Raw genomic sequence first — 14,804 nt, 5'->3', positions numbered from 1 at the left:
ACAAGGTCAGAACGTTTGCAAATGCTTGCATTTTCTGCACTGATAATACTAGCATAGACAAGGGTAGAGGGGGGAAGCCTTCGTTCGCAGGTCTGCCCGAGGGATACGCAAGACAAATTCACAGCGGACCGTGTGATAAACATCTTCACATCCGAAGGGGTCCGTCCATGGCGGTGCGGGAGGTCATCGGGGTCGTCGTCTGGGCGGGCAGGCAGCGATCAGCCAGCGGCTCGACCAGGAGCGAAGAGGCGACGGCGTGTGCCTCGCGGGGCTGGATATCCCCGAACGAGCGGGGAGAGGGAAACGGGCAGGGAGTGTTGGGAACTGGCGCGGCCTTTGAATGCGCGGGCCCTAAATATATGTGGCGCAGGGCCCCACACGTTTCGACAAGTGAACTTGTCTTCGTCCACTTGGTTCATTTCGTCGACAGACAAGTCCACTTGTCGTTTGCTTGACCTGCGAACTGAGGCTTCCCCTCTTTACCCTTGTTCAGCGCTCCTTCATATCTTCTTCCTCTCGTTCTATCTAGCAGCGACAAAGTTATGCCCACGATAGAACGCTTTGGAATCATCTCTGGTGCTGTGATGAATCCCTCCAAAAGTTATGGCCTTTGGGGCTCAATACCGCTCCTATATGCAGGAGAGGAATGCTTCGAAAATATATCGGAAAGTTCCATTGCATGCATTTAAAAGTCAAGCGCACATTACTGGAGAGAGCGTCGTTCAGCGTTACATATGCTTTTGTCAATCTTTGGCAAACATGTTTTTGTATTCCACTGCGCGATACTTTATATCCAGTGTTTTCACAGAATATTTGCGACATTTATGTAGTCAACAAAGCTTGAGCCGATCCGACTTGATAAACTGCTCGGGCCTGTTTGCGCGGAGGCCATTATATGCCTTTATGTGAGGCAGTTGATTGCCCGTTTCTTCTCCCATCCGATTATTAGAGAATTCTAGCAGGTTAACTATATGACTGGGCTTCTGAACTTTGTGGTTTCTTCAACGTTTACTGACAACCCCTGTTTACTAGGATTTATGCAGGGAATTTTGAGTCTCGCTTTCGATCGAGTACATATATGAGTTTATACAGGAAATTGATACCAATGCTTTTCCACCGTCATTGTATCGGTCTTTGCAGTTCGATCTTAGCGACATGATGGGCTCAAGCGTAAAATTCCGATTTCACAAGAAAACTTTTTTTCTTTAAATTGCATAGCTTCCCCTGTAAACACACGGCTCCATAGGAAACCATCTTCTGTCAACTGCCGTCTGTATGATGCGCTAAGTTTGCTTTTGCCGCGAAGAACCCTAAAGAAAGCTTTTGTTCTAAATTGGTATACAGTCTGCGATACTTTGCAGTTACGCGACCTGATTACGAAGCCTACAATATGATTCTCCTTTTTCCACTTCTGGAAGATGCCCATGTTGGATCGCAACGTTTAACCTGTTGTGCCACTAAGAACTCATTTTAGCCGAATAATGCTCCCACTGAAGGACATTTATGAGAAGAATGACTTTCAATCAGACTGGCTTTCGCTTTAGCAGACAGCGTGTACCATTGCCGCCCTTTATTTGCACTTTTTTTTAAGTATAAGGCAGCTCTGCAAATGCTGAGAGGTCTGTAAATATTTCTGTATATACCCCTTTTTGCATCACCACATGAAATAGACCGGTTAACTGCAGTATTATTGTGTAACCATTGGATGAGTGAGATAAAGAAGTGCGGGTATTGTCCCAGAAGGCCCTGGATCATCATCCGTGTGCTATCTTTTTCCCAGTCGAATTGCACTCGTTTAGTTTGGCGTCAATGCGAATTGTTAGTTTTTTCTAAACTGCGTTTATCTCTCATCGTTACTTTTTGCTCCCGGCCAACGTATTTTCAGCAGTACAGAACCCGTAACAATTGAAATATGACCTCTTGCCGCCATAGTGTTATATTGTTATATGACCTGTTTTTATATGACCTCTTGTCGCGATGGTGCAGTGGTTAAGGATGGAATCCTAGTGGCTGCTTTCGACGTCCCGTATGAACGCGGATCACAGGTGGTCGAAATTTCTGGAGCCCTCTACTACTATAGTCGTTTTGGTACGTTAAACGACCAAGCGTCGATAAAAGGTGAAGAGCCGCAACAACTCTTCTCGTGGTAGAGTGACTCATACCAGTTTAGGAGGCGCCACTTCAGTGAAGACGTAAAGTGAAATGCATCAAGTCGTATTATTGGAAGAAAACCTGAATCACGCGGAGTAAATACAGCAACGCGTCGTTATGCACGCAAAGAAATTGAGAGATTGTTCGACAGCGGTGAGCAGGATGAGCAGTGCACAAAGCTTTAAATTTTCATTGCCTTCTAAGTAAAAACACTTTTCATTCTGTGTCGCTTCGATACGTGAATGAGAGGTGAAATCACAATTAAATCAACTACTTTCCTTGAACATATTTCTGGAGTAATTATAAATGAGAAACCTTGCGTCCCTCTTTGACTGCTGCTTGCCCACCTTGGGATTGTCTGATAATGACCGGCCACATTGAACTTGACACACCTCCTTGCTGCTGCATCATGTTAGGTATCCATCGTCGTTGATATACCCAACCGACAGAATGAAGACACGCATGCATATTTCATATGTGTGTTTTCTTTTCACACCCGTCATAAGGTCCGCTTGGTTGAAAGGCAAAAAACAAAAGAGGTTTGTTGAAAGGCAAAAAACAAAAGAGGGCAAAATAATGAGCGATTTGTGCTTAGAGAGAATTGATTAATACCGCTTAGAAATTTCACGCCTATTTTGCCTCGACGTTAGTGTCGAGCCACGAATGCGCCAGCGAAGGGGGATAATGCCGAAGAAGAGGCATTGCCGAGCGCGTGCGCTGCGGTGGCAGTTTGACAGAACGGCTGGCGGTCGGGACGAGATGTGCAAGAAGCGCAGCGAGGAGGAGATACTCATCGAGCAGGGCTCCGAGGAGGAGGTCGGCCCCGCTATTGAGGAGTTGGCCCTGGGCACCTTCACCGGCATTGTTATGCTCCTACTCCTTCTGCTCTGCACGGTCATTGTGGGTGCATATGTCATCGTCAGGTACGCCGACCTGGCTGCGACGTCGTCCTCAAAGCAGGTGTAGGCTCCCGGTTACGACGCCATTGAGAAACCCTTGCGCCTAAGGTTGCAATGTTGCTCCCTTCATGACTACATCATGTGCATCGCGGCGAAAGGCTTCATGTTGACAGTGCTGGTCGTTACTCTGTGTGCATCACTTTTGCTTCAGCCACCACTGCAAGCGGAAGCAACCAAAGGACATACGTCTTTGCCAACGAATTATGGGCACGGTGCTAGTCGCAAGTACCAACGACGTGGCCCGTTCTTTCCCCGCGTACAAGTACTGTTCACGTGGCATGCAGAAAACGACCCTATGAAGCGGCACTGCGAGGAGAAATTATGTAGTGCTCGATCACTACTTAATACACGAAAAGACGAATGGCGGGCTCCTGCGAGATCTCCACTCGCGCCGGTCACCTTGCCGACGCCAAGATTGGGGGCTTTCAAAGTGTTAGTTCTTGAATTAAGGTTGTGGTCTTCGTAAGGATTCGCCGGCCAAACTTATTTTTTATTGAATAATGCATGGTTCCGGGAGACATCACTGGAATCCGTAGGTGGTTGCTGCTGCAAAGTGTGCCCACCTGGTGAAAGTACAGGGCGCAATAAAAACTGGCCTACTTTCGTTTTGCACATTAAGCGCACCTTTTTCCTTGAAGCACTATTTATTTTTGCCCTTTGTGTTTAATTTAACGTTTACTATTTGGCGTTAAGAGCACCTGAGTATCTCAAAAAACATTTTACTATTCAAGGATTTCCTGATCAAAATTTTCCAGCTAATAGATTGAGGCAAGATACTTGTTTTGAGGGTGGATTTTTTACCAGCAAGGCCTGGTGACAGGATAGACTGAAAAGAATAGCTTTCTCGTGCTACTTGTGCACAACTGATAATATTGTTACGGCCGAAGAAGAAGAAGCGGGCTATGGCATGGGCAGGCGCGCTCGCGCTTGGTCCGCCATCATTCATTGAAAACGTCATCTACCATCGCAATCGTCATGTTCTGTCTCTTTTCTTGATCGGCTTGCCGCCCCGTAACATTTGGTTGGAGGCGCGGGGTACATCATCATCACTTGTCATCCTGTCCCGGAGCTTCGGCGCCCTGTGTCATCTTGTGCCGTCGGCAGCGGGTTCCTGGGACGACGCATCACCTGGCTGTTCCCCAGCCTGCCGGACCTAATGCCACATTGCCGTTCTCCACCCCCGCCCAGTCCGCCGCCCTGACCAAAAGACACGAAGAAATACAAGCAGCCCAACTTTTGGATCCCACCGACTCGAGACGCCACGAACACGTACAAGACACATCATAAGACACAGCGCATGAAAAACCTGACCGAAGGATCCGACCGACCCGAGACGCCGACCAGACGAACCCCACCGACCCGATACAACACTACACACGAAGACATCGCCCCCGCCTGTGCCGTTTGATGCGTGCCTAGGACCCAGCCATCAAATCCTGGCGACCGTTTCAACGAAAGCTTCCTGGGCCAGGGTTGTTGTTGTTGTGGTCCAAATAACTTATGGCACATACCCACAGAGGGGGATCGGCCAAGAATTGGGTAGCAAAGAATTTTTTTTTTAATATACTTGCATAAAAAAAATGTTTTGAGGGGTAGAGCAAAGGAAACAAAACGGGAAATAAGTGAAATATAAAATGAAAAGTGGTAACACTCACGGGAGATTGACACTACAATTTTAGAACAAGTGATGTTCAAATATTTAGCAAGGCAAACGATTTGAGTCCAGTAAAAAATTTTGCATGGCGGTAAACACAGACCTGTGACTGTGCCCAAGGATGGTGGCGCCAAATGATAACAATGTCGGGCTGCTTAAACTAAGGCCAAGCTGTTGCCTTTCCATCAACTGCTTTCTCAGTTCATTGGTCATCATGGCGGCAAGCTGTTACGTTCTTTCTCTTCTTTCTTCACCGGTCCGCACAAGATCGCCGTCATGTCATAAATCTGATCAACTTTGACTTCTTCGTCCACCGATCGGGACGATCGCTCGGTGGCCCCGGGTAGTGTTACGACCGAAGAAGAAGAAGCGGCAATGGCATGGGCAGGCGCGCTCGCGCTAGGTCCGCCATCATTCATTAAAAACGTCATCTACCATCGCCATCGGTAATCTTCTGTCTCCTGTCTTCATCGGCCTTGCCGCCCCGTAACAATATCAATAGCTTTTTGTGTCTTTCAGTGAAGAAAGCTGGGCTGGTTTGGGTCTTACAATTATTTTAACATATTTGCGCATAGGTCAGGGAGAAAGATACAGAAAACGACAAGAGAAGGCCTAAATATTGTCACCGTCAAACAACCAGAAGGTTAGTAGGTGGGTTTATTCACAGTGACGCGGCACTGGGGCGCGGCAAGGCTGGAGGGAGCTCGAGAGAGGGAAGACGAAGAAAGCAGGCGTCACTAGCGTGGCTAAGGCTAGCTAAAACGTCGGTAATCCAGTCTTGCCACATGACGGCGCCACAAGAGTGATTAGCACGCAATTCGCCAGACGCTAAAGGTTGGCTACCTTCCCCGGAACATGGACCCCAACTTGCGTGTGGCCCGTAGGGCAGCCCGGGCGAAGTATGTACAAGAAAATTTAGCTACAAAATCCACAACGGTATACACGGACGCGGCTTCGTATACAGGAAGCTCACATAACAGCGCAGTGGCGGTAGCTATTGATTCCAGCCTAAAGGAATTAGCTAGCGCCTCAGTCAGGGATTGCACGGTAACCGAAGGGGAGTAGCTGGCCGTTGCTCTAGCGGTGGTAGCCGGGTATCGAAGCAACACGTCCCTTAACATTCTTACAGATTCGAGAGAAGCGTGCCGTAACTACAAGAACGGCCGCATAGGTCGCGCCGCGCTCAGGCTCCTCCAGAGCACGACCCCATCAAAAGTCACACACAACTTCTACTGGGTGCCAGGATACACCGACATAGCGGGGAACGTACGCGCCGATCAGGTAGCTCGAGGGTACACGAGCCGAGCTTCCTCCCAATCGGACGATCTACCCGAGCGAGTCGGCCCTACGTACTCAGACATTCTGAACTACTATAAGGGGGTACGGATCCGCTATCCGCCGCCTCATCGGGATCTAAAACAACAAGAGGCAGTGTACTGGCGAAGACTGCAGACAGGAACATTCCCTAACCTGCATATCCTAAGCAAAATTTACCCGTCACAATATCGGGACACCTGCCCATGGTGCGGTAGCAAACCTTCGTTATACCACATCACGTGGCAATGTAGAAATAACGATAGCTTTCGTAAAGACCCGAGTGCGGAACAGTGGGGGAGCCGGCTCTCCAGCGGCGCTCTGGATTGCCAGCTAGGTCTAATCCAGCACGCTCAGCGAGCAGCGAAGCTCAGCGGAGCCCTGGAATAGGGGCACCGACCCTGTGAGAATACGGAAGATGGACCTCTTCTGCTACTAGCACAAGACCTTCCTAGAGAAATTAACGTATTTCCTATCCTATCATATCCTATCCTATCCTAGTAATGCGGTATTACGCCCCGTCTTTGAAAGGTGCCGTCCTCGCCGCTAACCGTTGGCGATCCGAGCAACAAGGAACATCGGTAGTATAGGGTGGCTGGGGCGAACGAGCAGCTAACGAGCATGGTAGTGCCACGGCCGCTCGATGGAAGCGCACTAGGTGCGTTTCCATCGAGCGGCCGTGGTAGTGCTTTATTCGTGCAACGTGAATCACTTCGGATGTTGGCCGTTGTCGTGACGCTGGGACTAAGTCGACCCGGCCTTCACTTGGTAGCGTGCAGAGACTCGGGGTTGAAGTAGGATTGAATCTTCGAAGTTGGTGAAATATGTACAAGCAGGTTTTATGGCACTTTGAGAAACTTATTTACAAGATTATTTACACGAAAAAGAAGGGTACATCAGCAAAATGGCAAGCGTTAAGAGTTCATAGCGAGAAGCGACTGGATGAGCCGTTTACCCAGGGCCCAGAGCGACATTTCGTGCTCTGCAGCGTCCTTAAAACCCCCTATGTCCAGCCCCTCTCTGAAGATGCTGACCAACCAAATCCAGGGCACGCCCCTCAGATATCGGCATCCAATCGAACACATCACTGCACTGATGGTCTGAAGCACTGACTGGTCCGGCATTAATTCGTTGGGCGTGATCACTTGTTGGCGGGAAAAGCTTGGGAACGGCGAGGAGAGGAGGTACATTTCTATTCTTCAGCAAAGAAACCACAGGCTGGTTCTGACAAGTGGGTTTACTTCTCAGAAACCCAAGTGCACGTGGGCGCCGCATACGCTCCCAGCATTGTCCGTTTTCGACAATTGCAAATCTTTCCTGCATTCCTGGGAAATCACTTAATGGCTGTATGCGTCATGCTCCTTTCTTGTCCTGCACGTCAGCGGACATGTCACTCTGTCGTCTCCTTTGGAAAGTAGGCATTCCTCACTGGACGATAGGGCTTCTCGACTGGAAGGGTGAACAAAAGAAAGAAAGCACTTCCTGCATTTCCCGCAGGGGGACGTTTCTTTGTGTTTTTCCAGACGTTCTCTTGACAGGGTCAATTTGGCATTTGCAGGGTGTCCACAAAGCAAAACAGGCTTACAAAACAGGATTCCTGGAAACAGGCTCACTTAGAGCCATTGGACCATCACCACATATCCACAACACTTATCCATGCCCACAGGCGAACAATAGAGCGCGCAAATGCGGATGCACGGTCGTAACAGCCTCCTCCCCCGCCAGAAGAGTCTCGGAGGGCAGCAGTCGCAGCTGCTGCATGAAGAGACGACTTAATGGCCTGCACGTGAACGCTTGAAGCTCGCTGTTGCTTGTCGCGTTGTCTTGATTGTTGTAGGCCAAATTGCTCGAGCTGTCTGAAACTCAACCACATGTCTAAACAAGCACTCGGCTCCCGTCTGAAGAGACCAGCTCAAAAGAAAACTGCCATTGTTGTTCGAGAAAAGCCCACTCTCAAGACGTTCAGGACCCACGTATTCCTAGAAAACCAAATGTGCTGCTTTACATAGTCACACATGTACAAGTGCACGAGAAAAAAAAAAAAACCTGATTATCAATTTGGATACATGGTGAGGAACACCTCGGACCGCTTAGAAAGAGCGGCTAAGCGCGTCCGCATTCCCATTTAACTTCCCCTTTTTGTATCTTATTTCAAAATTGTACTGCTGTAAAATCAAGCTCCACCTAAGAAGGCGACTGTTCTTCGATGTCGCAGTTTGCAGCCAAGCCAGGGGACAATGGTCCGTCTCTACGTTGAATTTGGCCCCTCCAAGATAGCACTGCAATTTTTGAATGGCCCATACAATGCAAGCGCACTCTTTCTCTGACGCGCAATAAGCCCTCTCTATAGAACTCAGTTTTCTGCTCAGGTAGAGCACTGGGTGCTCATTACCGTCGTCATCTCTCTGGCAGAGAACAGCACCTAGCCCTCGATCACTGGCATCACACTGGACCGTGAATTCTCGGCCATAGTCTGGAGCTCGCAATACCGGACGGCTAATCAGCACAGCCTTCAGGTTTACGAAGGAGGCTTCCTTTTGTTCGTCCCAGATTACATTTGTCGGTTTTGTCTTGCGGAGAGCGTCGGTCAGAGGGCTAGCCAAAGATGAATAGTGAGGGATGTAGTGGTTGTAGTATCCCGTCAGCCCTAAGAATGCCCGAATTTCCGTCTTCGTGCTCGGCCGCGGGTAGTCTGCTACCGCTCGCTGGGTTTCCTGAAACCTTGACCTACATTGTGACCCAAGTAGTCCACGGTAGCCCTTGCCAGGCAACATTTCTCGGCCTTTACGGTTAGTCCAGCTTGACGCAAAAGGCTCAGTACAGCTCTTAGATGTACCATATGGTCCGCCCATGAGTCGGAAAAAACCGCAATGTCATCTAAATAAGGCACCGCGAATGTTTCACACCCCTTTAAAACCCTATCCATGAGTCGGGAAAAACAAAATGGAGCATTTTTGAGCCCGAAACTCATCATTGTTGGCTGGTAGCTGCCCGTCGGAGTGACGAAAGCCGCGTATCTGCTGGCGCGTTCAGTGAGCGGTACTTGCCAGTATCCTCGAGTAAGGTCCAGCGTAGTCACATATGCCGCTCTACTGACCTGTTCTACTCTCTCCTCAATATTCGGAATAGGATACACTTGATCCCTGGTGAGAGAATTTAGCTTTCGGTAGTCTACCACAGGCCTAGGGTCTTTACCTGGAGCTTCTACTAAGATCATAGGCGAAGCATAATCGCTTTCCGAGGGTTTTATTACTCCTAATTCCAGCATGCGAGTTACTTCCCTATCCAGAATTTCTCTTTGCCTTGGAGAAAATCGGTAGCACCTTTATCGCACTGGCACGTCTGAAGTCAGCTCAATATCGTGCTCAGTCAAATCAGTCCTGCCTGGCCTGTCCACGAAGCAGGCCTCAAACTCTGTTATTATCTCGCCCAGATCGGACAGCTGGGATTTCTTTAGTTCTCCTATCTGCTCCGTCCTTTTGAGAAGCTCCTGTATCTTAGGATCATTGGCTTGCTCCATAGCTAAGTCCTCTCGGGTTCCACTTAAAAGTCTCGTGAGATTATTAGACACTGGCGGCAAGAGGTTACTCTCAAAAACGTCCTCATTCCGCGTCTCATTAAGCTCACTTTCCAGTTGACTTATCTGAGATGCCTCTCTCTCAAAGTTTTCTGACCCGCTATCTTCCGCATCGACCACTGTTTTAACTGCCGTTTCCTCCGCTGTGGAATTTTCTGGTATGAGCAGTGTAGCTAGTTCTCGCGCCTTTGAACGTGTTAAGGCTTGCACAACTCTGTCTCCGAACAGGATGCCCCTCTTTCGCAGTAGCATGTCCGATTTGTTGGAAAACAAATACGGATAGCTTTTAGGAAGCTTTCCTGAAACGGCAGCCTCGGTTGTTAACTCGCCGAAAGGGCCCTCGATGACCACGTTCGCGATTGGCAAGCACACACTCTGTTCCTCCACTACCTGGCGGATCCACGCACACTGTCCTGTATAGTCGGAAGGCGACACATACGCCGGATGGACAACATCCATCGTTGCGGCCGAATCGCGCAGTACCTTGCAAGGCTTCCCGTTGACTACTAGGTCATGCATGTAAGGTTCCAAAAGCTGCATATTTTCATCGCAGTCACTGACATACGAGAAAGCAATCTTTTCTTTCCGGCAGTTGACCGCAATGTGACCCTGCTCATTACACCTAAAGCATGTGAGCGGCTTCCTAGCCCCAAGCTTGTTCTTTGTGTTCTGCGCATTGGTCACTTCCCCACTTTTCTCACTGCCGTCCTTTCTAGCGCGTTTGCCTGAAGAAGCCTTCCTTTCTTCGTTTGAAAATCTAGCAAAGTGCCTTTTCTGACGGTTATTCACACTCAACTTGGGATTGCGGAGCCTATCCGTTGCTGGGTTGCTGAATTGTCGGCGCGAAGCGTACTCCTCAATGACTTCGGCAGCTTCAGTTGCCGACTTAATGTCGCCTCGGTCCTGTAACCAATTTCTTTCTTTTTCTGGGAGGCAGCTATAAAACTGCTCCAAAAGAATTCGCTCGACTACAGCGTCCCTATCACTGTAGGAATCAGTGCTCTTTAGCCACTCGCCCAAATTAACTCTTAAATTGTACAGGAATTCAGGGTAACTCTCGTCCCTGGACTTAGTAGCGTTCCGAAAACGTTGTCTGAACGCCTCGGCGCTAAGCCTATACTTTCTCAGAAGGCAAGCTTTGACCTTCTCGTGGTTGTCCGCGTCCTCCTTGCTCAGCCGCGCGACAACCTCCGCTGCCTCGCAGGGCAGAACCGTCAATAATCTCTGAGACCAAGTGTCTCGCTGGAAGGACAGTTTTTCGCAAGTTCGCTCAAAGTTAGCCAGATACAGACCGATATCCCCTGATATCACATATGGCTGCATGTACTTTGACATCTTGAAATCTGCCTCCTTGTTGAGAAGAGGTACCGCTAGCTGGGGACAATTACCCGACCTCTTGCTCAACTCTAAGTCTAATTTCCGGAGCTCAATTTCTGGGTCCAGCTTTTTTGCTTCTCTTTCAATTTCACGCTTCTTTTCCTCTTTTTCCCGCTCCTTTTCCTCTTTTTCCCGCTCTTTCTGCTGTCTGAGCTGCTCCTTTTTTTGACCGATGAGGTTCCATGCTTCACTGAGCTCCTCATCATCGGTTCCCAGATCAGTGATTGCCTTTATAATCAAGGGTTTTCGTGCCAAACCACTTGTATCAATTCCCAATACCTCACACAATAGCAACAGGTCCGGTTTCTGCAGCTTTTGTAGGTCCATGATCGCTCCGAGTGTCGGCTACTTCCAAAACAACTGTGCAAACTACCAAACCTAAAGGCGTTTCAACACTTTTTACCAGTTCTAAAATCGAACCCTGTTCTAGAACCTGGTCCACATCAGAAGAAAAGCCAAGCACTCACCCACACATGCGATCGATGTTCCGAGCTGCTCTCTTGTTGGCCGATTGTTGCTCCTGCTTGTTGCTTGAGATGCCACCTCCGATCACCAGATGTTGTGGCTTGTAGATTCCGATCCACCTCTAATCACCAGATGTTGTAGCTTGTAGATCCAGATCCCACCTCCAGTCATCAGATGTTGTGGCTTGTAGATTCAGATCCCAACGCTGGTCACCAGTTGTCGTGACGCTGGGACTAAGTCGACCCGGCCTTCACTTGGTAGCGTGCAGAGACTCGGGGTTGAAGTAGGATTGAATCTTCGAAGTTGGTGAAATATGTACAAGCAGGTTTTATGGCACTTTGAGAAACTTATTTACAAGATTATTTACACGAAAAAGAAGGGTACATCAGCAAAATGGCAAGCGTTAAGAGTTCATAGCGAGAAGCGACTGGATGAGCCGTTTACCCAGGGCCCAGAGCGACATTTCGTGCTCTGCAGCGTCCTTAAAACCCCCTATGTCCAGCCCCTCTCTGAAGATGCTGACCAACCAAATCCAGGGCACGCCCCTCAGATATCGGCATCCAATCGAACACATCACTGCACTGATGGTCTGAAGCACTGACTGGTCCGGCATTAATTCGTTGGGCGTGATCACTTGTTGGCGGGAAAAGCTTGGGAACGGCGAGGAGAGGAGGTACATTTCTATTCTTCAGCAAAGAAACCACAGGCTGGTTCTGACAAGTGGGTTTACTTCTCAGAAACCCAAGTGCACGTGGGCGCCGCATACGCTCCCAGCATTGTCCGTTTTCGACAATTGCAAATCTTTCCTGCATTCCTGGGAAATCACTTAATGGCTGTATGCGTCATGCTCCTTTCTTGTCCTGCACGTCAGCGGACATGTCACTCTGTCGTCTCCTTTGGAAAGTAGGCATTCCTCACTGGACGATAGGGCTTCTCGACTGGAAGGGTGAACAAAAGAAAGAAAGCACTTCCTGCATTTCCCGCAGGGGGACGTTTCTTTGTGTTTTTCCAGACGTTCTCTTGACAGGGTCAATTTGGCATTTGCAGGGTGTCCACAAAGCAAAACAGGCTTACAAAACAGGATTCCTGGAAACAGGCTCACTTAGAGCCATTGGACCATCACCACATATCCACAACACTTATCCATGCCCACAGGCGAACAATAGAGCGCGCAAATGCGGATGCACGGTCGTAACACCGTCGAGAGGAACGGACCGTTCCCGAGGAAAGAACTTCATAGTTCACCTCACCGAGTTGGCGGGCTACCTGATACGGGCCAAAGTATCGCCGAAGCAGCTTTTCACATCGCCCTTTTACACGGATTGGGCTCCACACCCAAACTTGTTCTCCGGGCTCGTAACTCGCATTTCTGTGGCGTAGGTTATACCGGTGAGCGTCTTTTTCTTGCTGGCGCCAGATACGCTGTCGAGCAAGTTGGCGAGTGGTCTCGGCATGCAGAACGAATTCATCAGCACACATGACTGCACGATTAGCATTATCAAAAGCAGCATTACGTCCAGCATAGTCATGGCTTCGCGGCCGTGGACTAAACAAAACGGAGTGAAGTGCGTCGTTTGTTGCGGCGCAGTATTATACTCGAAGGTGACATAGGGAAGTATTGCGTTTTAGGAAACCTAGCGCAAAGTAGACAAGGACAAAATGAGGGATACACACACGAGCGCTCGTTTGTGCATCCCTCATTTTGTCCTTGTCTTCTTTGCGCTACGTTTCCGCGATAGTGATTATGAGAAATGGACAATGGACAATCGCTATACTGCCAACCTTCTCGAATTCATAAGCACAACTGGACTGCACTCCTTCTTTTAACTTTATATCTCCTGCATCCCATTCCCCCTTTCTCAACTTATGCCTTGTGGCACACTCTTCGAAAAAAAAAATGCAAATGCACCAACTCGCCTAATTCAGCATTCTTATTGCGTCCCAATTTCGATGGTCCTTGTCGATATACATTGAAATTATATCGGCGATTGGCTTATTAAGGCGTTCGGCGAGTCCATTTGTTTGCGGGTGATAAGCGTTTTTTTTTTAATAACGTTGTTTATTGCCTCAGGGCCCCCCATAATGGAATACGTGAAAAATTAAAGGGGGTATTAAATGAAAGAAAAAAGGTTAGCTGTTCTAATAAAGATCAAGAGAGAGCGATGATAAGGCCCTTGAGTCCATGCAATGTATGAAGATGAGTTGTTCAGCGAAAGGCCCATTGCCGTCAGGTGCCGAATTCTCGTCGGCTTCAGTGCCGGGCGAACCCACAACAAGTGATGAATATCTGCCTCGTGATCTGGTCCTATATGAGGCTGAAACGTGGGGGCTAACCAAGAGGGTTCTGAGGACCAAGAGCGTTCTGAGTTGAGGACAACTCAGAGGTCTATGGAACGAAAAATGGTAGGGGTAACATTAAGAGATAGGAGGCGTGCAGAGTGGGTCAGAGAAATAACTCAAGTTACTGACATTCTAGTGGAAATTAAGAAGAAGAAATGGGCATGGGCAGGACATGTAGTGCGAAGAGAGGATAACTGACGGACGCTTAGGATAACAAACTGGATTCCAAGGGAAGGAAAGCGTAGCAGGGGGCGGCAGAAAGTTAGATGGGCGGATGAGGTTAAGAAGTTCGCAGAGGTCAAGTGGATGCAGCTAGCACAGAACCGGGTTAATTGGAGAAATATGGGAGAGGCCTTAGCCCTGCAGTAGGTATAGTCAGGCTGATGATGATGATGGTGGTGATCTGGTGATTTGCAGATAGGACATCCTGTTCTGTTCAGTTCAGTCGTTCAGTCGTGTCCGACTCTTCGTGACCCTATGGACCATATCACGCCACGCTTTCCGGTCTCTCACTATCTTCTTAATATCACATAACTTAATCTGCAGCGCCTCAAGGATGCCATCTAACCAACGCGTTCACTGCCTACCCCTTCTCCAGTGACCTTCAATCTTTCCCAACATCAAATCTTTCTCCATCGACTCCTCTCTTCTCATCAGATGACCAAAGTAGGTGAGCTTTTCCAATGAGCAGTCAGGGTTTATGGTCGACAATATCGACTGATTTGATCTTCTGGCCGTCCAAGCAACTCAAGATTCTCAGCCAGCACCACAATTGAAACGCGTCAATTCTTCGGTGGTCAGCCTTCTTCACAGTCTAAATCTCGCATCCATACATCACAACTGGAAAGACTATAGCACGAGTTATACGGATCTTCGTTGGCAGTGTAATGCCTCTGCTCTTAACTAGGCGGTGAAGGCTAGCCATGGCTCTCTTTCCCAGAAGTAGGCGTCTTCTAATTTCATGGCT

Source organism: Amblyomma maculatum, chromosome 1 (assembly GCF_055883805.1).
Source record: "Amblyomma maculatum isolate TAMU_Amacu chromosome 1, ASM5588380v1, whole genome shotgun sequence".
NCBI lineage: Eukaryota > Metazoa > Arthropoda > Arachnida > Ixodida > Ixodidae > Amblyomma > Amblyomma maculatum.
Note: the sequence above shows the minus strand (reverse complement) of the source record.